Genomic DNA, 25,166 nt, shown 5'->3' on the forward strand with positions numbered 1-25,166 from the left:
TTTATCTGTTTTAGAAAAAAATCTTTGGGAAGTTTTATTACTGGTTTATTATGGACAGGCTTTAAAAGATTAACATACTAAAATGTTGACAAGATGTCAGTCATTCCATCAATACTGAATGACAGAAATACAATTAACACAACTGGAGGAAAGCATAACAGTGTTTCCTTCCAGAAGAAATTAGCACAGCAACAGTTTAGGAAAAGCCTGTGGAGATTCATTGCTATTACCCTTTGGTTATCACTGTGTTTGCCTCTCATTCAATTTTAAAATGTCAGCTATGACTGTCTGTGTCCATATATGCTGACAGAAGGGCTGTAGGGTAAAGTTTGGGTTCCCCTGAGTCAATGAACTTTGCCAGTGCCTTGCATGAGGTCGACACTTTGTCTCCAGTCTTTTCTTTTTCTCCTCATGTCATAGTGGGAACTTTCTTCATTTGTATTCTTGCCTTCAGAATGGTAGATGGAAGTCCAGGGACTTTATGAAGCCTGAGACTCATGGGAATTTTCCTTAAAGGAAAAAGAAATAAATCAGAAGTGGAGCAGTGTTATATGAATGGGCTTCTGAGAGCTGGCTAGACTAGTGGCAAATGCCTTGTGATATGATCTGACACTGGAACTCAAATGTTGAAAGCTGCCAGACATGTTCATGCCTTTTCCTCAGAATAGTAAATAATGGATATGTTTGTGAGTGTCCTTCAGATGCTCTGAATTCCAGGTTGTGTAATCACCCTGAGTTTCAAGCTTGAGAATTAAAACACATATTGCAATTACTCCTCTGGGATGATTGTTGTCTTGTTGAACAAGAATTTTGTTGCTTTTGTTGCTCAGCCAATCCCGAAGTATTAAGCTCTTTAAATAACAAATAAAATAATTGAATTCATATTTTATTTAGTGAGTGTGGTGCCTTGTATAATCCAAAATGGTTTTGGTTGGATTCACATTCTGTGCTGTATTATTCAGCACCACCTCTGGCTCTGAATCCAGGCAGCTGCCCTGGCTCCCAACGTTTACCTGGCAAACATCCTCCTTCAGAAAGCCAGTGTTTGCAGGGACTAAGGAACAGGATGGAACAGCTGCAGATCACAACATGTATATCTTCTAGATCCAGTAATATTTGATTACTTGAGAATTTAAGAAAACCTTAATCTCCCATGCATTAGTAGGTTTAAAATTTGTTTATTTTTGAGGGGCTGACTGATTCAGCATTTTGTAGATCTGACCCAAAGCTGAGAGATGAAGCAAACATCTTTCTTTACAGATGCATTTAGCTTATTTGCTTAATTACTATTCATTCCACAAACAAATAGTTATAGTACAGGTTTTCTTGTTTGCACTTTGATGGTACCAAACAGTCTTCAATTAAACCTTTTCCAAGTCTTTTCTAAATGTATTATTTCATTTTTCATCTTTAATCCTCCTTTGAACTCTTTTTGTTTTCTATAGTTTATTGAGGCCTTCTCAAGACAAAAGAAACCAAACCAAATACAAAATAACAACCATTTTTCCTCCCTCAGAGACTGGTGACTAATTATGTCAGTATGTTCATCTTTTGAAAATGAATCAGAATCTGAGTGCTTTTCAAGCAAAACTAAAATCTAGGCAGACTTTTTCTCTATTGCTATTTAAGCCAGCAGGAGTAAAGAATATAGCAAAATCTCTGCACTGTGATATGTCTGGAAACTTAATGCACAGCATCTGTAGCATTCAATGAGTGTCTTGCCTAGAACTTAGTGGGACACATAATGAAGATACTAGGATATGAATTGCCCTTGCGAGAGAACTTGGAGTAAACTCTTTTTCGAAGGAGAGCATGAGAATGCTTGAATAGGACGTGGCTTCTGAAACCCTGAGTTAATGAACCCACCTCCAGCATGTCTAGCTGTGCTTCATCCTCATGCCGCAATATCTTCTCATTACGCTGTTCCTTACAATAATTTCTTCGGACCAGGCAGAGGGCATGTGTTGAGGTGTATTGCACTAGCAGAGGTCTTCTTCTTACTTACTAACCAGTATTATTGGTTTGATATATTAAAAACCCTGCATGTAGATGCTTAGACCTTTCCAGCAGCTCGCTGATTTCAACCTAAAGCATCCAATTCTTTTACCCTTTTTTCTACCATTCTGGTGGAATGGCATTTTTTTCAAAAACTTTGAAATGCATTCTGTCTTTTGGGGAATAATCTTGACAGTAACGTGTATCTGAACTATTCTGACCTGTGGAAGAAGCCTGTTTGCATCTCCTGTGGTATATGGCAGTTTAATGAAAAAGCTATATATAATTCTGTGCCCTAATTTGCTAGGTCAAATTACTCCATTCTTTTCAGGCAGGAAAGCTGGCAATCTGGGAACATCCTTTCAGATTTCAGTTTTTCCAGAGATATGGGGAGGTATGATGCTTCTAGAAGGAGAAATATCAGGTTTCTTCCAGAACTGTGTTTAAATATATTATTTAGATAGCAGATCATCCAGTCTGCTCAGAAACACCTTTGGAAGGAAGATTTGTACTACTGATAGAAACTAAGCTACATACACATTTTGTCTGCTTTGTGCATGAAAAGGAAAGCCTGTCTGTGTGAAAAACTGATGTCTAAAATTCACATCTCTGTGTATCTCCCTCTTCCTAGAATATTTAATATTTACTCAGAAATAAAATGCTATAAATTGGAGAAGATACACTTTTTAATGCATACAGAAAAGAATATGTCTTTCACAAATTTGACTTAGTGAAAGATCTTGAAAACAGGCCAAAAAAAAGACTGTAGCTTGTGCTTAGGATTTGGAGACCATTGCTGCTTCGCAGCAGGAGTTGCTGCCTGTGCTCTCTTTTCTCTTTTCTGGGTAGAAGCAGAAATCTTGTGTTCTAAAATAATTGAATGGTCTTTAACTCATTAAAAAAAAAGAGATCTCCAGCTGATTTTACCTTCTAAAAGATTTACTGACTCGATCGGAGGTTTTGTTGCAGTTTTCTCTCTATTCCCACAGATTTTGAGTTTTGGAGTTCTGTGGGGGGAGGGTATTTTGCTCTTTCATTACCATTTCTGTGCAGTTGATGGATGATGGTCATTCTTTACTACTTCCCATGAATTATTGCTTCTGTCCACAACAGTGGATATAACACAAGAAAAAAGAAAAATTCATTTTCTTACCTGTAATTTTGCCTTCCCTCAGTATTGATTTACTACTTAGTAAAGACTTTTCTTATACTAAAATTGTAATCTGTCTTACATTTGGTCTGGCATAGAATTCTTGGTTTTTTGGATTTGTCTGAGTGAAGACAAGAGTGAGGATCACATAAGGTTAAACTTTCACATATTGGCACCCTGCTGTGTCCTTTAGGTGCTCAGTTCAAAGCTGCTATTTGTGGATAAGTTTTGTGTGTCTTCTGCAGTGAACGTCTGCTTCTAGGAAAGATCCAATGGTCAATCAGTGTATTAAAACTCAAATAGCAGGTTTTAAAAAAGAGATAGGAGAATTGCATAAGCCTCCACTCATCTAGGTTATTACTGTAACACTTGAATTTGCAAGTGGCAAACCCATCATGACAGAAAACAAAAGAACAAAAAGAGAACCAATTTAGCTTTTTCAATATGAATATGCTATTGAAGAAAATTATGCATCTCAACATTAGACAACTGAAGGATTTTGCTAGTATTAATCCCAACCTCATTATATAACAAACTTGATGCTCTTTCAATTTCATTGTTTGAAAGCAATCTTTATGGGGACAGAAAAAAAATAAAGCTTATGGCTGTGAGATTGTAGAGAATAAAATAAAAGAATGTAGTCAAAACATTTTATGTTTTCATTGAAAATCTTCCCACCATTTCTTTTGGATTTTATTTAATCAGTGCTTTTTTTCACACTTGGGCTTTGGATTTTAAGAAGTTTAGAACCAGGTCCAATAACTGATGCCTGTACTAACTGCTAAGGCTTCCTACCTAACCTGCATTGCTACTTGCTTTTTGTTTATTTGAACCTGTGAAAAGCTTCTAATCTGCTACCTGTTTCAGGCATAGAGAGAACATTTTGGGTGCAGGGGATTCTTCCTTTTGTAAAGGCTAGCAGGAAAAGCTGTGGCTAAAATTGCTTAAGCTGATGAGTAGCTCCATATCCACATTACATTTAGTTTTTGAATAGCCTCTGGGGAAAAAAATACAGATGTTTCATTGTTAAAGGAAGTGTTGGTTGGTTTTTTTTTTCTCCCTTGGCTTTCCATTTGTTGTCCCAAGGACTACCTTAAATTATTTATTGTGAAGGTTCTTGCTTCATCCCTTGTTAGATATTTGTGCTAAAGTTGTATTGACATAAACTTCCGCATAAATCCCAGTTCAAAAGAATACTTAGTTGAGGGAATTGTTACAGAAACAGCTGCCAGCTGACATGCTGTTACTGTGAGGCTGGAGAGGCTGGCATACACCTAACATTTTTCCCTTTCTGCCCGTTGTGTATAGACAGCTGAGTTGCCCCGAAATTGTATTTCATGTAGTAAAGAGTGAAAGATTGGGCCAGATATTCTAGACAGCCTGAGTGTTACTGACTCCTCATTAATTATTTAGCATGGTTTTGCTCACTTACTGTGATCAATCTTCATCCAAAAAAATCAGGAATCTGTACAAATTTTAAAGAAGCATAGAAGCACCATAACATCCCTGTGCATATGAGCAAACAATGGGGGAAAATAAAGGTAATACAATAATTGTACAATATTAGTGTAGGTTCTGTCTTGTCAAAGTCTATCACCAGGCATAGTCAGAGGCATACTAATCACTGATATTTTTTTCACTTTCAATTATGAGGGTAAAATTACAGGGTTTTAAAGCAATAAAATTTTATTTTCATAACTGCTTCATTACCCCTTACTCTCAAATTCCAAAAGTATGTAAGGGGATACCAGAGGGGCCATAGGTTTTGGGGGGAGAGAAAGAGGGGAGGACATCTCTTTTTTTTTTTTTTTCCCCTCTCAACTGAACAAGATTAAGAAACACTATGCTTGGGTTTTGTGCATGTATTGCAATGCCAGCAGAACATTCTGTTTTCACTGATGTAATGGTGGGAGTTGTCAGGGAGAGACATCAGGCATTTCTGCTTTATACACTAGTTAAATCCAGGAATTTGATGGTACAAAAAACACAGCACCAGTTTTATTAGATTTCATATTTTATAATGTATTATTGCTGTATTCCTCAGGCAATGGCATTTTTACCTAACACATGGAGTGAAGGGCATGGATTTTGTATAGACCTAGATGATAATTGCCCAATAAAAGTTTCATTTGCAACTAAGGCAGTGATTAATGCTTGACAGATGAAACAGAGGAAGAGAGAGAGAGAGAGTGCCTGTCAATGCCTTTTAAAGGATAACAAGCCAATATGTTTGTGTTCAGTTTTCAAAGCTCAGGATGATGAAAGGAGATACACAACTGTTAGATAGTAATGTATTTATGGGTTATGTATGTCTTTGTCATGAATAACATCGTAAAAAAAAATTTAAAAATTAGGTCTTCAGATGCACTTTTGATGAAACAATGATAAAGCATGTATCATTCTGTCAAGATTATTTTTACTTGTCCATTCATTCAAGGTAGGTTAAAAGATCTGGCTCTTAAATGCATGGTTAAGCATCTAAATGCATGCCACGTTTTGGGTTTGGTTTTTTGGCTTTTACAAGTCATATTGCATGTCTGAATTTGACAATGTAAAGACAGCGTGAGAGATAGCTGTAGGATATATCTGTTTTACAGGTGATGGGCTTGAAAACTAGGCAATTATCTTTCAAAAATATATACTAATCAAAACAGGGCTTTATCTGATAATGTTTGATAATGAAATGTTGTATAGATCTCTAAATCAAAGCATTCACACTGATCTTACTTCATGGAATTAAGTTTGTTTGTTGGTTATTTTAAAGCAAGGTAATGACCAACAAAATGCTGAGCATTGCCATCTTTTGACACAGTGAGAGCATTTGCTGACAAAATCATTCCAGATCCATTCGAGATTACATTTTAGCCACTCCAGACCTTTCGCAGAGCTGTCTCCTCCCTCTTTTAGGTGTCAGTGCTCTAACGGCTGTACTGCTGCATGAGTGATGTAAGGCAGAGTTTGGAAGGCTCCTTGGCAGTAAAGTGACAGCAGTGCTTCAGAGGGGAGAGAAAGAGTTACTCATTACCTAGAGAAAAAATACTGTGGCATAAATTACTATCAATCAAACGGTCTTACTCCAAATGCAAACTCAACAGAGACTTGCTATGCTTGAAATTCCTTCGGCTGATAATAGACATGAGCCGATGCTTTGATGCTCACCTTCCTTCTACCCACAACAAATGTAGCAGCCCTGATGTGCATTGCTAGGCACCTTACACTTTCCTGAGAGTGGCAGTTTATGACTCTTTCTGTCTCTTACTTATTTATTTATTTACTTTACAATTTATTTAGAACAGAATAGTTCCAGTTGGAAGGGACCTACAATGATCATCTAGTCCAGCTGCCTGACCAATTCAGGGCTAACCAAAAGTTAAAGCATATTATTAAGGGTATTGTTGAAATGCCTCTTAAACACTGACAGGCTTGGGGCATCAACCACCTCTCTAGGAAGCCTGTTTGAGTGTTTGACCACCCTCTTGGTAAAGAAATGTTCTAATATCTAGTTTCATTTAAAAGCAAATGAAATCTTTATGCCAGTCGTCTAAAACAAGCAACATTCTAGTGTTGACTAGTTTTCAGCAAAGTATTCTCTTTTCTCAATTATGAGAAGGTATTTAACAACTGAAGCAAAATTAAATCATGCTGTCATTTTCCTTAGAAAATGGGCTAGTGAAGTAACAATATGTTGCAAGTATATACAGTCTGTGCCTATACTGCCGGACAGCTATTGTTCTAATACAGCTGAGGAAAAGCTATAGAGCCTTAACAGTATAGAATCATAGAATCGTAGAATGGTTTGGGTTGGAAGGGACCTTTACAGGTCATCTAGTCCAACCCCCCTGCACTGAGCAGGGACATCTTCAACTAGATCAGGTTGCTCAGAGCCCCATCCAACCTGACCTTGAATGTTTCCAGGGATGGTGCATCTACAGCCTCTCTGGGTTCCAGTGTTTCACCACCTTCATTGTAAAAAATTTCTTCTTTATATCTAATCTAAATCTACCCTCTTTTAGTTTAAAACAATTACCCTTTGTGCTATCACTACAGACCCTACTAAAAAGTCTCCTCATCTTTCTTATAAGCCCCCTTTAAGTATGCCATTGGCCATTAGGATTATAACACCAACTTTTGTGAATAGAGTAAAATGGAATCATGCATTGCACTTAGATCTGAAATGCAACTGTCACAAAATAAAACAAAACAAAAGTAGTCTCTACAAGTTTTGTGTTCTGCTTCACCACTTTGAGGAGAATTTCCTAAAGGTTTTATTATGTTTTTTTATGGACTTCTAAAAACTTTGTTCTCAGTCATTTTTGATGCTTATGAAAGAACTTTGGGGTAATAAGAAACTTGGCGTTTAAATGCTCAGAAAGTAGCAATTATGGTTGTTTAATGGTATGACTTTGTATCCTTTACCTGCCAATGCTGTCAGATATCTGAAAGCAACACATTAAAGCAGTTCTGACTCTGCATCCCTTAGCAATATTTGGTTCTGGATCATGTCCTTAACCTTGGAGTCTGCACATTGCTAGTTACAAATGCTAGAAATGTGCAATTAATAGTGGTGAATTCAAAAGTTGGTGAAAATATTGTCAAACCTACATGCTGATCTACTGACTTGCTAATAAGCACTAATCTTCAAATCTAATCCAGCTAATTTAAGTAAGTCTTATCTAACAAGGCTAAACTAAGGCAATGTCCTAGAAACTGATGCCTGTATAAGGTGAAACATTGAATAACTTCAAGGATTCTCTTTCTTCCTGCACAACCTGATACATTAAAAATGGAAGCAAGACATACTGTTTATGATATATGCTTTAAGTGGACCAATGGAAAGTCTACCTGTTTAAATCATAGAATCATCATAGAATCATAGAATAGTTTGGGTTGGAAGGGACCTTTAAAGGTCATCTAGTTCAACACCCCCTGCAATGAGCAGGGACATCTTCAACTAGATCAGGTTGCTCATGACTTGATCATCTTGACTTCCTTGGGGAAAATGCTAGTGTAATACTATTGAACACCAATATCCTAAGATGTATTATTCTTCCTGTACAGGACTAGAATTGTGACATTCATTCCCATAAATAGGCAAATTTAAGATGTTGTATTGTATTTTGGAGTTTGAGGTAAAGCTTCTGGATGAAGCTTGTCAGTACACTTGCCTCTCCTTCACACACACTCACATGTGTATGCACATCCACACACACAAAAACATCAGCCTAGCTTTGCAAGGAAGACCTCAGTTCCCACAGTACACTATTCATATCTTTACCTCTCCATATCCAGAACATGCTCTGCAATGATCATGGTAGATAATGATATTTTGTATTGCTTTGAACAACAGTGCTGTTTTCTATCTCCTATGGCATTTTCAGGCTCTGCTACAGAAACAGGTAAAGGTAGAGCTGCATTCTCCCAAGACAGTGCACTGCAGTCCATTGACAAGCCAGAGGGGTGAGATGTTACAGGAATGTCTAGTTTAACATATTAAGGACTTGATCTGTAGTATGTTAGTCATCAAACATTTGTTCATCTGTCTTCTTGCAGTAACAGATTTGTGTATTATTAAACTGTGCTGCTATAGGTGCTGTCTAATCACAAAGGAATGCAGAGGGGGTTCCATTTATTTGTATATATGCAAATATGTTCCTACAAAGTTATTAAAAAGCAGGTTTTAGCAAACAAGTTGTAATTCAGATTTTGGTGCTATACAAACAAACTATAAGTATATATATTTATAAAATAAATAAAATATAGTAAGTTTTATGTAAAAGTTTTAAACAGGTCAGAAAAATGTTTAGGATGGTAAACGTCATTTTTCAGAAATGTCAGCTAGGAGCTCTCAGATACTTGTGCTGGAAGGAGTGTTGGAGCAGCAGGCATTAGCGAGGACTAATGGAAGGGAAGGGGAAAAGGAACTGACAGGTAAAGGAAATGATTCTTCTTGAAGTGTCCCTTGATTTTCATTAGAAGAATATAATTAGCAATGAGGGTAGTAGAAATTATAGGAGGAAGCAAGCTAGCTAGATAATTACAAGCAGGTAAGGATTTTTTTGAGAGGTTTTACTGACTAGAATACCTTATTTAGTGAATACTGCCTTGGTGAAAGCTGGGGAATATAAATTCAGCAAGTCTTAGTGGTTAAGCAAAAACTCCAAAAGACAAATTATGGGTATTATTAAAGACTCTTAAAGACTTGGACATTTTTCTTTAATTTAGCAAATCATAGCCAGGATTCTTTTTTCTTTATGAATAACCCATCAGTCTTCCTCAGTTTGAGTAATCCACCACAAAGAGACAGGCAGAATTTTTTGTTGTCTTATTTCTTAGTGGTAGGTCTTTGGGGTTCTCCTAAAATGCCCTGGCAAGGTTTGTTTGATCTGTAATGTGGTCTGGACAAAAGCAGAGGTTTCTGAGTTATCTGGGGTGTGTATAATAATGAGTTGCACATCTGTGCAAAAATCATAAGACTGTTTTATCTGGAATATGGTACCTCTGTAGATCCAGCTCATGGACAGATTTATCTGGCTAAAAGGTTAGGCATTCAAAATGCCAATCTCTTTTGCATTCTTAAACATTAACTTTTTCTTGAATTATCTGAAGTTAGCAGCAGGTTTTGTCCAGAAAGAAAGGCAGAATCAAACTGGAGGATGGCCTTCTGTGCTTGGCTTCTGTTGCTGATTATTTCTTTTTATATTAATAATGTTGATGTCAGATGTGGGCACTGTTTGCCACAGAGAATCCTAAGCTGTGAAGAATGTCTAGTACATTGCTCAACTTAAATTTAATTATCTTTTCCTATCAAAGTAGGGAAGGAGGTCATCAATATACATCAGAAAGTATGCAGCACAGTACAATAGCAATCTCTGAAAGGTCAATGTTTTATCTTTTTGCCATGTTGTCAAGTTCTTCACACATCAACATAAATGATCATCATAACTAATCATCAAAAAAATCCTAGTGCAGAGAAAAAAATTGATTGATCTCATTTAGAGGACTGAGAATTTTTCCTGAAAATAAGGAAACTAATGAGAAAGTTCATTCTAATTAAAGCCTGTGAAGCATTAGCTAATGAAAATGCAAGTATCTTTTTTTTTTTTTTTTTTTTGCCTTTCACTGTGTACACATTTGGTAAATCTTACCTTACTAAAAAACTTTTTCAGCTGGAAAGTTTTTAGAAGTCACATTTCACATAAGAAATGTCAGTTGCGCCAGCATAGCTTGGAATGCCCTTTGAGGACTTTCCAGTTTGGGCTGGTGGTGCCTTAAGCTTACGGTCAAGTTGATTTTTTAAGAGGATTGATGGCTGGGGACTGTTGGGAAATTGCTTTGTTCTTCTTTCCCAGTATAGGGTACAGAATCACCTGCTGTTCAGAACAATTTCCCATAAAGTACCTTTGGAAATCTAGATTAATAATGGGCAGGGAAGAAAAGCGAGGATTTTACATTGTGCATATATCAAGGCTTTTTCCATCTTAATAAAATTATAAGTATATTGGGTCTTTTCCTTAGCATGTGAACTTGAGGCCTGACTGCTAGGTCTATTCGTACATCTCGGTCATAGCCTTCATACTCTTCAAGGTCTTTATGTGATCATATGTTCCACTTACAGCAATAAATAACATTAATAAAAAACATTGTGATTACAAAGAAAATATTTTCTCAAACTTTGGGTATTGCTATTGTTAGTATAATACTGTGTTCTGAGAAATCAGCCATGGAGCAGTGGTAAAATGGCAGTCTATTGCTTTTCAAGCTTAGTTATAAAGTTCCTGGCTAATTGCTTGTACCTGGGAAACCTGAACACAGCGTTACAAATCTAATTAGGACTTTGGTTCTTCATATTTTTAAGCAATATAACACCTGCTGGGAGATCCAGGTATTATTGAAATCTTGGGCCAATTTCCACAAAGTGCTTTGCAGGGAACTTTCTACTCCCTTTTGTGCGATTCTCTTTGCGCAGGTTCCAGCAGCAGCGGGTGCCCCAAGGCTGCCCGGCTCCCCCTGGCATCTCTCCCTGAGCTCTCGGTGGAGCAGGGCTTGCCTGTCTGCAATTTAGGTGTCTGCCTTTTACAAAACGGGATGTAAGCACACCTTTGAAAATGGCATTTGAAAATGGTGTTGGCTAAGTTTCCGTTTCTAGCTATTGTAGTAGAGCAAGCGAAAAGCAAAAACAAATGGAGGCTGCTCAGGGGCCTTACTTATCGGGGGCATTGTTGGTTAGTGTAATAGAAGTGAGACTTGGCTGTCACGTTTAATAATTTGCCTTTAACTCAGAAAACAGACAGTTGTTTATTATTAATTGGCTAATAAGGCAAATACATCTCTGTGCTTATTTGATGGGTAGGAGTGTGTTTAGACTGGATGGTAGAGTATTTTGATAACATGAGATGCTTGTGAGGTTTGGCTGTTCTGACGCCAATGATTTGGATTGATATTTATGTAGTTACTCTGGTATGATTAATGTGGAAGTAATGTAAAAGAAGTTTTACTTCTTTTTGCTAATAGACTCCAAAATATACTGTAGGGCACGCAAAGACTTTTAATGTATATGGAAATAAGTATAAAGAGGTGGTTTAGGAATGTCCTGTAACATGCTATCTTTAAAAGCCAGCAGTTGGCTTAGTCTGCTGAGTCAAAGAAACTCTGGATATGAAAAGGATAAATAATAACTGCTAGGAAACTTTTTATTTTATAATAAAGGGCAAATTTTATCTTTTTTATTTTTGCTGGAAAAAAAAAAGACTATTTGGTAAACATTTTAGTGACACTGGTCAGAGATGAACTTGGCAAAAGTAATCTGCATCTTCTTTAAAGTCAAATTTGGCCATCAGCTGTTGATAAATAATTGAATTGTAGAAGGTGATGTTTATTCCAGCTGATAAATTGCAAGCTTGGTAGATCTCTGTTACAGCATTATAGAAAAAAAACATATACATTGAGAAAGGCATGAATGTGTAGTTCATGTGTTTCCAAGGCAACAAATAATTGTTATTGCTACTTTTGGACTTAAAGCTAGTTAAGAAAGCAGGAATTGTAAACACAAGATGTATTAGCATTTCTGCAAAGTTTGGCTATTCAGTAGGCCAACAAACCTACAAAGGGGAAGATGAGGCAAAAGATAATTTCTTTAGATCTTTTTGCGTATTCATGTGCCACTTCCATATACAGTATGGGAAATGTTACAAAAGGCAGAATTTGTTGCTGTCATTGATTTCTTGATCAACTGTTGCCAGCATGTGACAGCAAGGAAAGAGTAAAATTTAAAGGATATATTTTGCTCATAGGTTTCTTCCTGGCAGTGGGGCAGAGGTCTTAGCACAAAATTAAAAGTACAAATAATATCTAGATGCTGTGGAAAGGGATAAAAGTGTCAACTGTTGAATCAGGTAGATTCCCATTATCTTCATTTTTTAAAAGTTTCATTTTCACTGAACTCATCTCACCAACAGTTAGAAAAAAAGCTGAAAAAAAATCAATTCCTCTGAGAAGTCTTCAAACTATATATCCTGCCATATTCATGGGACTATTGGGATGTTTGGAAGAAAAGATTAATGATTTTCTATTGCAGAAGATTTGAGAAAGGAGAGGTATTATGTTGTGCTTGTCCCTTGAAGGGTAATTCTGACTAGAATCTGATTCCTAGGTTTTTTCAGTTTAGGTGAGATCATGGCCAGTTTGGACAGAAATGGAGAAGAGGAGTAAGTTCCTGGAAATGTGCTTCTGGGAGCAACAGGGCGAACAATTTGCGAGTGTGGGAGAGTCCCAAAGGATATGCTGTCCGAACAGGCTGCCCCATTCCGTGGAAAGCCGTGCTGGTTCCCTCAGGCATTTTAGGTTACACACTACAGCAGTATGCAGAGGTACTTTGGGTGTCACAGCAGTGCATCATTAAACCGGTTAGTAAGCGGTTGCAACCTGAGCTGGTAGTTCAGAGATGGCCCTTGTTAGGTCAGCTGTGACATCACACTGATGGAATAATACTGCTTGCAGTTGCATGCATGCCCAGGCAGGGAGCTTCTCAGTCTCTCTGACCGGTGCCCTGCTGCACAATGGTCACAGGCTCTCCGAGGGGCTTGCAGCAGTTTTCAGAGAAAAGACTTGGAGTAGAGTTGAAAACTAGTAAAGGAAACTTCAGGGAGCAAGGGTGAACCTTCTAAATAGCAAAATGGTTACAAGCCTTTCCTTTTCTCTGCATACACTTGTTCACAAACACATATATACCTTGTGGGAATGGAAGTTAACTTCCATCATTTTGAAGTTATTACCTCTAAATTTTTTACACAAAGATACATACTTTCTTAGTTTTATTTTTTGTGCAGAAAAAAAATCCAAGACTGTAGTACAAGGCACCCAAAAATCAGCCCTTGCTATAGGAAGCAGACCTTGGATATATCCAAGTCTTCCAATGTTTGTAACTGAATATTGTTATGCTGCATCTCAAAGATAAAACATTTGGGGAGCCATTGAAGTCTATATTGATAAAACCTGTTGACATCCTGGACTATGTATTTCTTCCTTTGCGTTTCAGTGTGCTAAGTAGGCTGAACTGAAAAAATACAGATCTTGAAAGAATATCACAGAATTGAAAAGAATATGAAAAGATGCAGCCACAATACAGTGTATGGGGAATAATAGAAGGCCATAAGCATGGAAAACCCAGAAATAACTGTAGATGCACGAGGCAAGCATACTATGCTGCAGATGGGAAGAAGGTGGTAGGAGTTGTCAAGATAGGGCATTTTTTTGATACCTTTGGCAACATTGTGGAAAATGCACATGAAACAGTGTTGGAGATTAGTTTTTAAGCAGCTATAATTTACAGTTCAAAGTGTTTGGAGTGGAGACTTCTTGGCCAAACTAAATAATGGAAAAGAAATTAGATGAGCACAGTAAAAACAATCAATAAATTCAGTAACAGCAGAGAGAGGCTTGCACAATTAGTGCATGTCCACCATGTGCACTTGACTCTGCACAGACAGCTGAAGCTGACACAAGAGATTTTGGGGAGTAGTCTGGTGTCAGGCATCCTATTAATTCCCTTAGATTAATTCTTTCACCTTCTGTGCCTTCATTGACCACATCATCTGCTCCATCTGGCAAGGTCTGCACTGCTGATTATAGAGACTATGTTTGAGCATGCTTTTCTTTTGCTTTTTCCTTTGTACTTCATGGTTTATCTAACGGCTTATTGCCAAGTGCTAAACCTAGAGGCAGAAAAATATGGATATTAACATGGCATAGACTGTGAAAATGAAAATCCATGTCTGCTGTGTGAAATCTACATTAACATATTCAGAAGAATATAATAAATGGTTGGTTTTTTCATTTACCTTTCTGTGTATACTTTGTTCCCATTGATGTTAATAGAAGTTATGCCTGTGGATCTGGGGAAGGCTATGCCAGAACTTTACTGGCTAAATTATGCAACCAATTATCTTTTTGAAACTTTCTTGTTTTAAAGTTAACACTCATCACCCATTTTGAGTTGTAGACCAAGACATATGTGCCCGTGAATGGGATTTTAATGGTAAAAGAGTTTTACAAAAATATAATTTCTCTGTCTCAATATTAGTTACACTTCAGATTGCTTCTGGTCCTACGATACACAAGGGAACCTCTATGTGGCTGCAAGTCACACAGCACATAATTCAGAAAGGCAAGAGGAGGAGAAAGTATGTATGTATCTCAAAGGCAAGAAGCAGTTACGTGGCAAGGCTAATACTGCATCACTGTGTGCTGGGGACTAGGCTGGTTTGGGCGTGCAGCTGTGCTTTGTGTAACCCAGCAAGCCTGGTTTCAGCAGCTCCCTCTTGATATTCTCAGTTGCTTTTGTGCCAGATTGCTTCTAATGCAAACCATATACCAGGGAGGTACCAGCTTCTTGATCAGCACAAGAGAAATATTTGGTCTGGAAGCCACAAGTTAACCGTCTTTGCTGTGTGCTCTGTTAAAGCACTTGAAACAACAGTGAGTAATAGGATTGAAGCATTGCAATATGAATTCTCATTTCCAGTATTGCAAAATGCAAAAGGACAGTAGCAATATAATCCCATGGCATACCTTACTTTTGTATTTCATTTCTTGTTATTGTGTTGCATAAAATGGGACAATGTGTTTTTTAAAGGATACTATCACATTTTGCAATCACAGTAATTTCGATGTGAAAAGGAGATAAAAATAATGCATTTTATTATTGTGTAATTAGCCAGAGTGTTTGGTAGAGATTGCTAAATCTGTTGGGGACTGTTGTGCACCCACAGCTTAGCTAAATCATGGGTATTTCTTGCACAACATAGCATAGAATAAGATTAACCAAGGAAACACCTGACCTAAAACTAAGGCTTGTATCAAAAATAACTTGTAACACTTGTATCAAAAATAACTTGTATCAAAAAACCTAAGGCTTGTATCTTGGCTTGTATCAGAAATAGTGTGGCCAGCAGGACTAGGGAAGTGATGGTGCCCCTGTACTCGGCACTGGTGAGGCTGCACCTCAAATACTGTGTTCAGTTTTGGGCCCCTCACTACAAGAGAGACATTGAGGGGCTGGAGCGTGTCCAGAGAAGGGCAACGAAGCTGGTGAAGGGTCTGGAAAACAAGTCTGATGAGGAGCAGCTGAGGGAACTGGGGCTGTTTAGCCTGGAGAAAAGGAGGCTCAGGGGAGACCTTATTGCTCTCTACAACCACCTGAAAGGAGGATGTAGTGAGGTGGGTGTTGGTCTCTTCTCCCAGGTAACAAGTGATAGGACAAGAGGAAACGGCCTCAAGTTGCACCAGGGGAGGTTTAGACTGGATATTAGGAAATTTTACTTCCCTGAAAGGGTTGTCCAGCATTGGAAGAGGCTGCCCAGGGAAGTGGTTGAGTCGCCATCCCTGGAAGTATTTAAAAGGCATTTGGATGAGGTGCTTAGGGACATGGTGTAGTGGTGGACTTGGTAGTGTTAGGTTTACGGCTGGACTTGATGATCTTAAAGGTCTTTTCCAACCTATACGATTCTGTGATTCTGTAAGGCCCTACTTACTTGCTTCAAGAATGTGTGTGGTTCTTCTTGAAGACAGAGAATAGGCCAGGCTGCTTTAGATTGTTTCTGGCTTCTCATTTGTAGAACAGTCTTACTTTGACTTCAGTCCTTGTTGAGCATCTTAGTAGACCCATTGTTTTCTGTAGGCTTTCTTATCTGAATAGCAATTATTTCTGTGAATAAGCATTTGTAGTGTTGAGCTCTTAATCAGCATGGCAATTGCCAAGTGTTAATAATGCACAGCATGTTCTGCATGAAGTTATGCTGAACATTTACCCTCAGCATCGCTGTGAAACTCCTCCACTGCAAGTGGGCGAGACAACATCCTGGCTTCCATGACTTGATTTACCCTTTTTAACTTTTTAGAGATTTCTAAAGTGATGCTTAATCTTAACAAACATTAGTTGTAGCCTTCCCTAAATTTAAGGGATTGCTTCGAAATACTAATTAATGAGGAAAAGCAAAACTGTCCTTTGGCTTTCTCCAGCATCATGTAGGAGTCATGTTACTGCATCCTTTCTGTTTCCTGTCGATTCTCTGATCGCTTTGGCTGGACAGAAGTTTTGAATGAGTATAATCTGTGGACAACTAGTCCAGAGGCAAATTGAAAGCTTCTGGTCTGCACTCATGTCTGGCCTGCTGGCTGCTCAGCTGCTTCTTTCAATATTGCTCTCTGTGGAATTGTGTCACTCACAGTTCATCAGTAAATAAATGGGATGATCAATAGTCTTAGTTGTGGCTTTTATAACTGTATGACAACTTATTTAGGAGTAGGGATAGTTCAGATCTCTCAAGCAGATGTATTCGGGCTATCAGAATACTATTTTTTCAGTGATATGTTAAAGCCAGTAGGAGAACATTTAATTAAAGAATCTAGTTAACTCCAGATCTTTCAGAGTATAATTAAGAGAGTACAGTGTGTGATTGGTCACAGTATGAATTTTATGGCTCTAGTTGTGATAAGTGTAGGGAAATCTGGCCCATTAATAAATGAAGATTGCTTTTTTGTCTACACTGGAAGAAAGGAGTCTCTTGTTTCTTCCATTCTAACTCCAGGGTTGTTTGTGTTCTTATATTATCAGTAGTCTGACATGGCTCTGATTTATTCACAAAAGAAATTGCTCAAAATTAGGGACCTTGTTTTGATTTTACCTTCCCTTTATTTGTAATAGCATTGATTATTTTATTTTTACATTTTTTATTTGAAGAGGAGTCAAATTCTCAAAGGTGCTGAGAGAAAAGGTGAGTAAAAATGCTGCCCTTTGGATGTCTTCAAGTGCCTTGCACAAGATGCCACTGTGCATTGTAGCAAATGCCAAAACTTTGATGGCTTGTCATATTGCACTATGAGGCAGTGAGGAGGAGATCAGTTTGAGTTCAAAAACAATTCAGTAAATACAGGTAGCTTGCTTTTCTCTGCCATATTGAAAGCTTTTTCTCCTTTATTATTTTAATAATCCTACTCATCTACCTGATGCACAAGACAATTAAAAAGCAATAAGATAGAGATTTTAATACTATATTTACAGGCTTGCTATGTTTTTCTAATGACTACTGGCTGCTTGTGCAGCTAATCTTATATTACTGAAAATGGGTTTGCTTTTGTTAATTACCTATTGAGAACCACTTGGATGGAGTTCATAGAGCTTCAGACGCACAAACCACAAGTTAAAAACAGTGAATTCAGTTAATTAGCTGAGCCAGAACTAACATAAATTATTTACATGGAGCTTGGTCCTTAGTACTTTTTAATGGGAGATAGCAGACAACATGGTATAATATTCATATCATAATAGTAAATCTTACTAGATTTTCTCTGGAATAATTTAAGCTTGCTTAGGGCTGTATTTTCATATCCAGTCTACCTCTGTTTGTGTAGTTATCTTAGAAGACTAATCAGCATTCTCATGTTCTCGCAGAGATATTGTTTATTAGTTTGCAAGGTGGGATGATAGAAATCTCAAATATTTTATTACATTGATTTTGGGCTAAAGGGAATGTGGTTTGTTGACCTGCTAAGACATTAAAATCTGGCATAAAGTTTTCAACAGGATTGGCTGGAATTTTGCTCTTAACACACTGGTAATCTCTTGTTTTTTTAAAAAGAAGACGTTTATATTTTCAGTCTGAGCTGCCTTTGTCTCACAGTAAGGGAATAAGCTGCTTTTGCTCCCAACACACAGTGTGGCATGGGGAGTCCAGCTGTGCTTTTCATCTAGGATTGTCAAATAGGTGCTGCTGGATGCAAAATAGCTTAAAAGCCTAATGTTCCTATTACAGAACAATGTAATTTTAAACTCAGAAACTTGTATGTAATTTTTAACAGCTATATGCTCTATGCTCATGTGACAATCTGCAATTGTCAAGCATTATATGCGACTTAAAGATTAAAATCTCACCTAAATGTTTGTCCAGTCCTTTCTTGAAAATAAAAAAAGGTTTAATAAGTGCCATTAGGAAGTAATTGCGAAAAAATTGCTAAAGAAATAAACCTAGGTAAGGATGGGCACTTCTGTAATAGACCAAACGGTAAAATTCCCATGCTCTTTGCATATATAAGTGCAAATTGATTTAAATCGCTGCTTGCTTACTGGAAAAGGCTTTTTCTCTTTCTACCTAAGATGAGCAAGCAGGATATAGCAATGCATTTAAAGTTTGGAGCGGGTTGCTTCTCCATTTTATGCTGTTCATAGGCTTCTCAGAGTGACAGTACAGTTCAGGGACTGCCATAGGGCAGCACAAATGGATCTTATCACTTTAACTAAAATGTATAATATGTGGTAAAATATCTTATCATTTAATACTGAGAAAGTAGTAGTTTCAAGGGATAAAATGGTGAATATCATTGCTTGTTTCATGCTAGTGAGAGAAAACCCAAGCAGTTTGTTATACCAGGGCTTGCTCTGGGCATGGACAAAGCCAGGGCAGCTAAGTGCCAGGGGCATCCAAACAGTGTGGCTGTGCTTTTGGCTTTGCCCATCCCACAGGTGAGGAGGATCTGGAGGTCTGCTGCGCCACGTGATGGGCAGTGCGAGCAGAAAGCCGGCTCCCTGGGGTTGTTGCCCTTTCTCCCAGGCATCCAAGCCAAGCCCTTTGACTGCACCAACAGGCTCTGTATTACTGGTGTGGCAAAGCTGAGTTTTGCTTTTGTTGCCAGGAAGCCTTGGGCTGTCCCTGACCCTATTGTGGGAACACTGTCATGAGGGGATGGCACCAAATCTGCAATTAGTATGGAGCTCAGGTTACTGTAACACCTCTTAAAAAAAATGGTAACTTAATCTTTTTTCCTTTCCCTTGTTCCTAGGAAATACATACTGGGCTTTAAGAAGAGGAAGAATAGTTAGCTTTGAACATACCCTAGGAGTCAGAATGACTCTGGAGATGTATTTAGTCATACGTGTAGCTGAACATTGTTTACTTCCATTGTTTTATCTTCTTACCTTGTACACAGATCTCAACACTGACCGCTTCCCCTGCGCAGGGTAAAACTGGGTTCCTGACACTGGTCCTGACCTGTTATAGAGAGTGCTCATGACGCCAGTGAAAGGGAGATGTTTCTCCTTCTTTAGCCAAAGTCATGGTAGTGTAGTTCTATGGCTCTCGCACATTCTCGTCCTTCATTCTCTACCAAAAACATAAGCTGTACTTGACTCTATCATATGGGATCTTATTATACACGCTATTACTAGAGATCCATGGGAGACAGGCTTGCATATAGTCTGTTAATTTTACATGCAAGACAATCTCTCCAGTCAAAACAGGATTTGGGGACTTTTTTTTTTTTTTTTTAACATGCAGAGAGCAGTAATGGCTTACTATTAAAGTAATTAATTACTTTCCAGGTTTACCTATAAATGTGCAGTATATCAGATTGTGGTTTTGAGAATTTCTGATGCCTCTAGATTTCTGTCTGATTTTAAAATGTTGGAGTGATAGGTTCTGTATTACAGAAATTCCCTGCCCCTTTCCTCAGCTCCGTGTGGATTTAGCTACATTACATGGTGTTAAAATTTCCTGCCTGTGGTGAGTGTTGTGCTCAGCTGAGTTTGGTAGCAGGTAGAAACCCTCGGCTTGCTGCCCATCCTGAGCAAGCTTCCATGTGTTTTGTTCCAGTGTAAAGCACAGACCAGTACCGCCCAGATTCTCCCTGAGGGAAGGACAAGGTACTCTCCTGAGTACCTGTTATCTGTTTTAGCACCGGGTTAGGTGAGCCAGGGGAGCTGATGTGGTGGCAAACCGAAAGGATAGTGCTTTCCTTCTCCCCAGTGCTTGCCCCCAAAGTCTGGCTGCCTGGCCACAGTCCCTCTTGTGCATTGGCTGGTGTCAGCTGATTTGACTCTTTAAATCCGAAAAAAATCCAGCAAAAATCCTTTGCAGCTTGGTGAGGTGATTTGGCTGACTGGTCAGGCTAAAGTTAGAGTCAAGACAAGGACGATGGGGCAGGACCGTGCGATCAGGAGGAGGAGGAGGAGAGAGAGAAGGGTCACTCTGGTGATGGTGGCTTGACAGCTCTGCTCCAGGTCTGGTCACGTCAGGCTCTGGGCCACAGAATTATCTGCTACCTCAGTCTCAACCTGTCATCTAGCTCCGGAAGCAATGGAGGAGATGTCCTACATTGAATAATGTACCAGCTCTATGCACTCACTGAAGATGAGTTGTGTTGTGAATGACTTGGAAGTTTTGTGAAGAAAATAGTGTTACTGTGTATTCAGAAATGCTACCATAAAGCATACACAGGGATTAAGTAAATTTGCATTGGCTTTACGTACCTTTCAAGAACTGTTCTTTGTGAAGGTTTATTGGCACAGAGCATATTTTGGAAGAAAAAGGAGAACAAGGAAAAGGTGAGGAGAGGCTGAGGGGCCTGGAATTTTTCAGCCCTAAGAAAAAAGGGTGAGGGGGGACCTCACTGCTGTCTGTAGCTAAAAATGGGAGGTGGTAGGACACGTAGCAATGGACACAAGTTGCAACAAAAGAAATGTAGTTAGATTTTAGGGAAAAAAAATCACAATATCGATCGTGGTTTGAGTAAGGGGTTGGACCACATGACCCCCAGAGGTAATTAATCTCTGAATAATGATTCTAGGGGGGGTTTGATATGTTATGTCATGTACTGATGACCCGGTATATCTCTCTGATAAATCATGCTAGCTCCTTTTTATTTGCTTTTGACCCATAATTCTTTTTAGTCTCTTATCCCTTCTGCTGTTTCTGGTGATCAGAATTTGTCTTTAAAAAAAAAAAAAGAAAAAAGAAAGCTTGGTTTGGCCTGCAGTACCAATCCGGTAATTCTGTTTTCTCACACTGTAAATTGATCATAATAATTAGTCACAGCTAAATTCTTCTCTGCTGCAAGTCCACCAACTTCAATGTTACATAATATTGATTTGCCAGGATTATTAGCTTGCACACGTCCGGCTCACTGAGTTATGGCTGTTGATGGAGTTTGTCTGACAGATGTCCTGGCCACTATCCATATTCCTCCTGTTCTGAAAAACAGAGGACATGAGTCTGCAAGTCTGCCGAGCCAAGCCCTTTCATAACCTTTAAATTAATTTATTTTCATGTATTTATTTTGGAAAGACGTCAGCAAAATGAAGTTTGTGTTGTTGCTGACAGACTTATATATGCCAAAATCAGAATATAAAGTATTTAATACTGCCATTTTATTTTTTTGTTAAATATTCACAGCCTGATTAATTATATAGTTGCAGTATGGCTCAGTTCACAAAATTATTTGGAAAAAATATGACAAAAGTTTTGGAGGAAATAAATTAAATTGATTTTGAGAGTTCAAATGGGTAAATGACTATTCTCAATTCAGACCTGAAAACTCAGCTGTTTTACATCTTTGACTCAAATGTGATCTTAATTTAAAAAGGAAGAACAGAAAACATGGAAAGAGAAAAACAAATTTTTGGCAGGAACATGACTAGACAGTCGCTGGGGTAGAAAAAAAAGAGAGTTCACTGCCTCCAAAATATGGCGTGATCTTACAAATGTCTCTAATTTCTGCACTGTCGTTCTTTTGAAGATGACTCTGCACAGAGGTTAGGAGTGCTGTGGAAGGCTCCCCATAGACTAATGAATAAGCTATTTGAAAAAATAAGTATGTGTGTGTGTTAGAAAAACGTTAGAAAGGTCTTTTTGAAATTCATGTGTTTTTCATGACAGTTCCTTTGTTGGGAGCCAAGTTCTGCCTTGGACCCTGCACAGATGTTTTTCCTGCTATGCAGAGAGGATGGAGGGGTTTGATACCTCACAAACGCTGCTTGCTGTTGCTGAACACAAGCTCTCTGTGTTGTCTGAGGGTGGAGGAAAGTCTTACGCTGCCTGGGCTCAGGAGTCAGCACTGAAAACAGGGAGAAGGCCTCGTAAGACAAAATTTGTGGCACTGAATCAGGCCGGTGTTCAATCTCACTAGACTGATCCCTTTGATGTTCAGTAACAGCTGCTTCAGACTAAGATGTGAAAACCATTATAATGCACCTTACATACCTGGTTTTCTAATCTTAAAAGCTGATGAGGCTTGTTTGTTTGTTTTTCCCTTAAAACACATCTCACAAGTTACTTATAAGTCTTTTATGCTTACTTTTAATATTGGATTTCCATGGTTCTTGTATTTGCAGCACAAATGCATATTATCTGTTTGAAAAAAGGAAGAGGGAAAAAATAAACCCTATAGATCTAGTATATGTCTTTGTTCTCTTGGAAAGAAAAATGGAGTCATACCTAGCTGCCTAGTAGCTGTTGCACAATAATATTTCTTACAATTTTTACCTCCCTGTTTGTACCAAAAGTAGTATGCTTTGGGATACAACATAACATCATAAAAATAAGTTAATACACATGTGAAAATGTGAAACCTGGTGCTTAAAGATCCCACTGTGATAGGTTAAGTATAGCTATGCTTTTTCCTAAACTCTGCAAGATTCTTTGGGTTTGTTTCTAAACTCTCCTTAGCAAAACACTTGCTATATAATTATAGTTATTTTTCCTAATCTTTTCCTAACACTTTCAGCAACTGTCATCTCTGCTTTATGAGAATCAGAATGAGGTCATCCAGTGGTCAGAATGAATATTTACAAGTTCTGATACAAAAACATTGACATGCTGGCATGGAACAAGTTCATTTTTAAGACTTCATCTGTGATCACAAATACATATGTTTAAAAGACGGATATGGCATAGCATCATGTCCTAGACGATTTCAAACACCGCTATCATCTATTAAGTCTTATGTTGTAATATTTCTATATTGATCTCTGCTTTCTTTTACTAAAATGGATTCCCTTATTCACTTTGCTGCTGCATATAGGATAGACTTCATCACCAAGTCTTTGTGAGACCTGGATTTTTTTTACATACCGAAATCATTGGAAAACTGTACAAATGAGATATAGTCATAACTGTCCCTTACAGTGTAGATCACCTTATCTTGTCTGTGTTTATGTTCTTCATCTGAGTTTCCTATTTATATATTTTTCATTCTGATCTGAGAGGTGCAGAGAATCTGCCTCTTCCAATAAGGTTTTACAATTACCTATAATCTTAATTAAAACAATTTTTCATGTTGGCACTCTTTTTAGGTTATGCTAAAACTATCCTGTAGACTAAATGATTATTTCTATTAATGTTAAGGAAAGCCTGCCTATCTTTGCTCTTCATTTCCTGCCTCTTAGCCATCATCACACTGTCTGGAAGGCAACTGCTATGAGCAGGAAAAGGGTTAACGGGAATTGAAAGGGCTTACACAAAAGTGTAAGAACAAAATAATTGAAGAATTGTTTTGTGGTAGGGAAGAAAAAGAGGTAGTTTTTTATAACCACAGTTAGACTGCTCTGCCAGGACATATGTCATTTTGAAATAGAGTTAAAGCTGAAGCTGCTAAAGGCTTAAGACAAACAAGGCATTTGGGGTCTAACATTATTTCAGCCCAGCCTATGCTCTTTCATGTTTAATTGCTTAATTACAGTTTACTGTGCATTTTAATGGCACAGACTCTGAATCACTCAAGCTAAAGCAATGTATGGTGCTGTGGTACTCACTGCATTTTTCCAGTCTAAGTGGAATTCATTAATGTGCCTAGTCGAGCTAATGAAATGATCTTTTGTGCCATTTGCTCTTGTGCCTTCCTGGTTTTCTCCACTGACTAGCATCTTTGGGGGATTTACAGCTTTGCAAGTAAAAAAGGGAAGGAATAACAAGTGAGTAATGGCTACTTTTTTGTGGTATTGAAAATGGCAAAAATATTGGTTGACAATACTGATTAATCCAGCATTTAGCAGAAAACAGCAGATTTCCTTTTTTCAAATACAGATCCCTGATTTGTTGACTATTGACTTATCCTGGTCACTGAAGCATGCTATAGTCTTAACACAATATTGAATTTCCAGATAGTCCTTCAGGGCAGTGTTAAAACCTTGTTGTCGTTCAACAAATTATTTGACCATTAATTAAACTGTAAATCATTAAGTCAGTTCCTACCACCTTTTCCTTTGTTTCCTTTTCCTTTTTTTTTCCTTTTCCTTTTTCCTTTTTTTTCCTCTTTCCTTTCCTCCCTTTCCTTTTCCCCCTCTTTCTTTTTCATGAAACAGAACACAAAAGCTATATAACTTGTTTTGAAATTTGCATGCTTTGGTTTGTAGTGAATCCATGATTTAAATACAGATTATTTACTACTACCACCAACCAGCTACATGAATGGTAGGGAAGTACTTTTGTAGTATGTTAATAAACTCACCAGTTTTTGCTACGCTTTGATAAATCTTGATGTCTGCATGGCATATGACAAATGAGAGTTACAATCAGATTTCTCTTTTTCTGGGTTCTAGTGATTTTTAAGTGCTTTGCTTGAGATCATAATCGGTAGAGTTCAAATTAAAGCTTGGCTGTAGTCAGAGTGATAAATATTTGATAGACATTCATTAAAAGTGTCACCAGCTGCTTTGGATGATACACTTCAGAAAGGAACAAGACTTGTTAGCTGTGGA

The 25,166-nt window shown here is 37.9% G+C and overlaps 1 protein-coding gene across 1 annotated transcript in view; it reads left to right on the forward strand.

Moving 5' to 3' along the window:
• PLXDC2 (plexin domain containing 2) overlaps nucleotides 1-25,166 on the forward strand; it is a 283,218-nt gene that overhangs the window by 36,624 nt on the left and 221,428 nt on the right. The gene's annotated exons all lie outside the window — the stretch shown is intronic.

Source organism: Ciconia boyciana, chromosome 2 (genome assembly GCF_034638445.1).
Source record: "Ciconia boyciana chromosome 2, ASM3463844v1, whole genome shotgun sequence".
NCBI classification, from domain to species: domain Eukaryota; kingdom Metazoa; phylum Chordata; class Aves; order Ciconiiformes; family Ciconiidae; genus Ciconia; species Ciconia boyciana.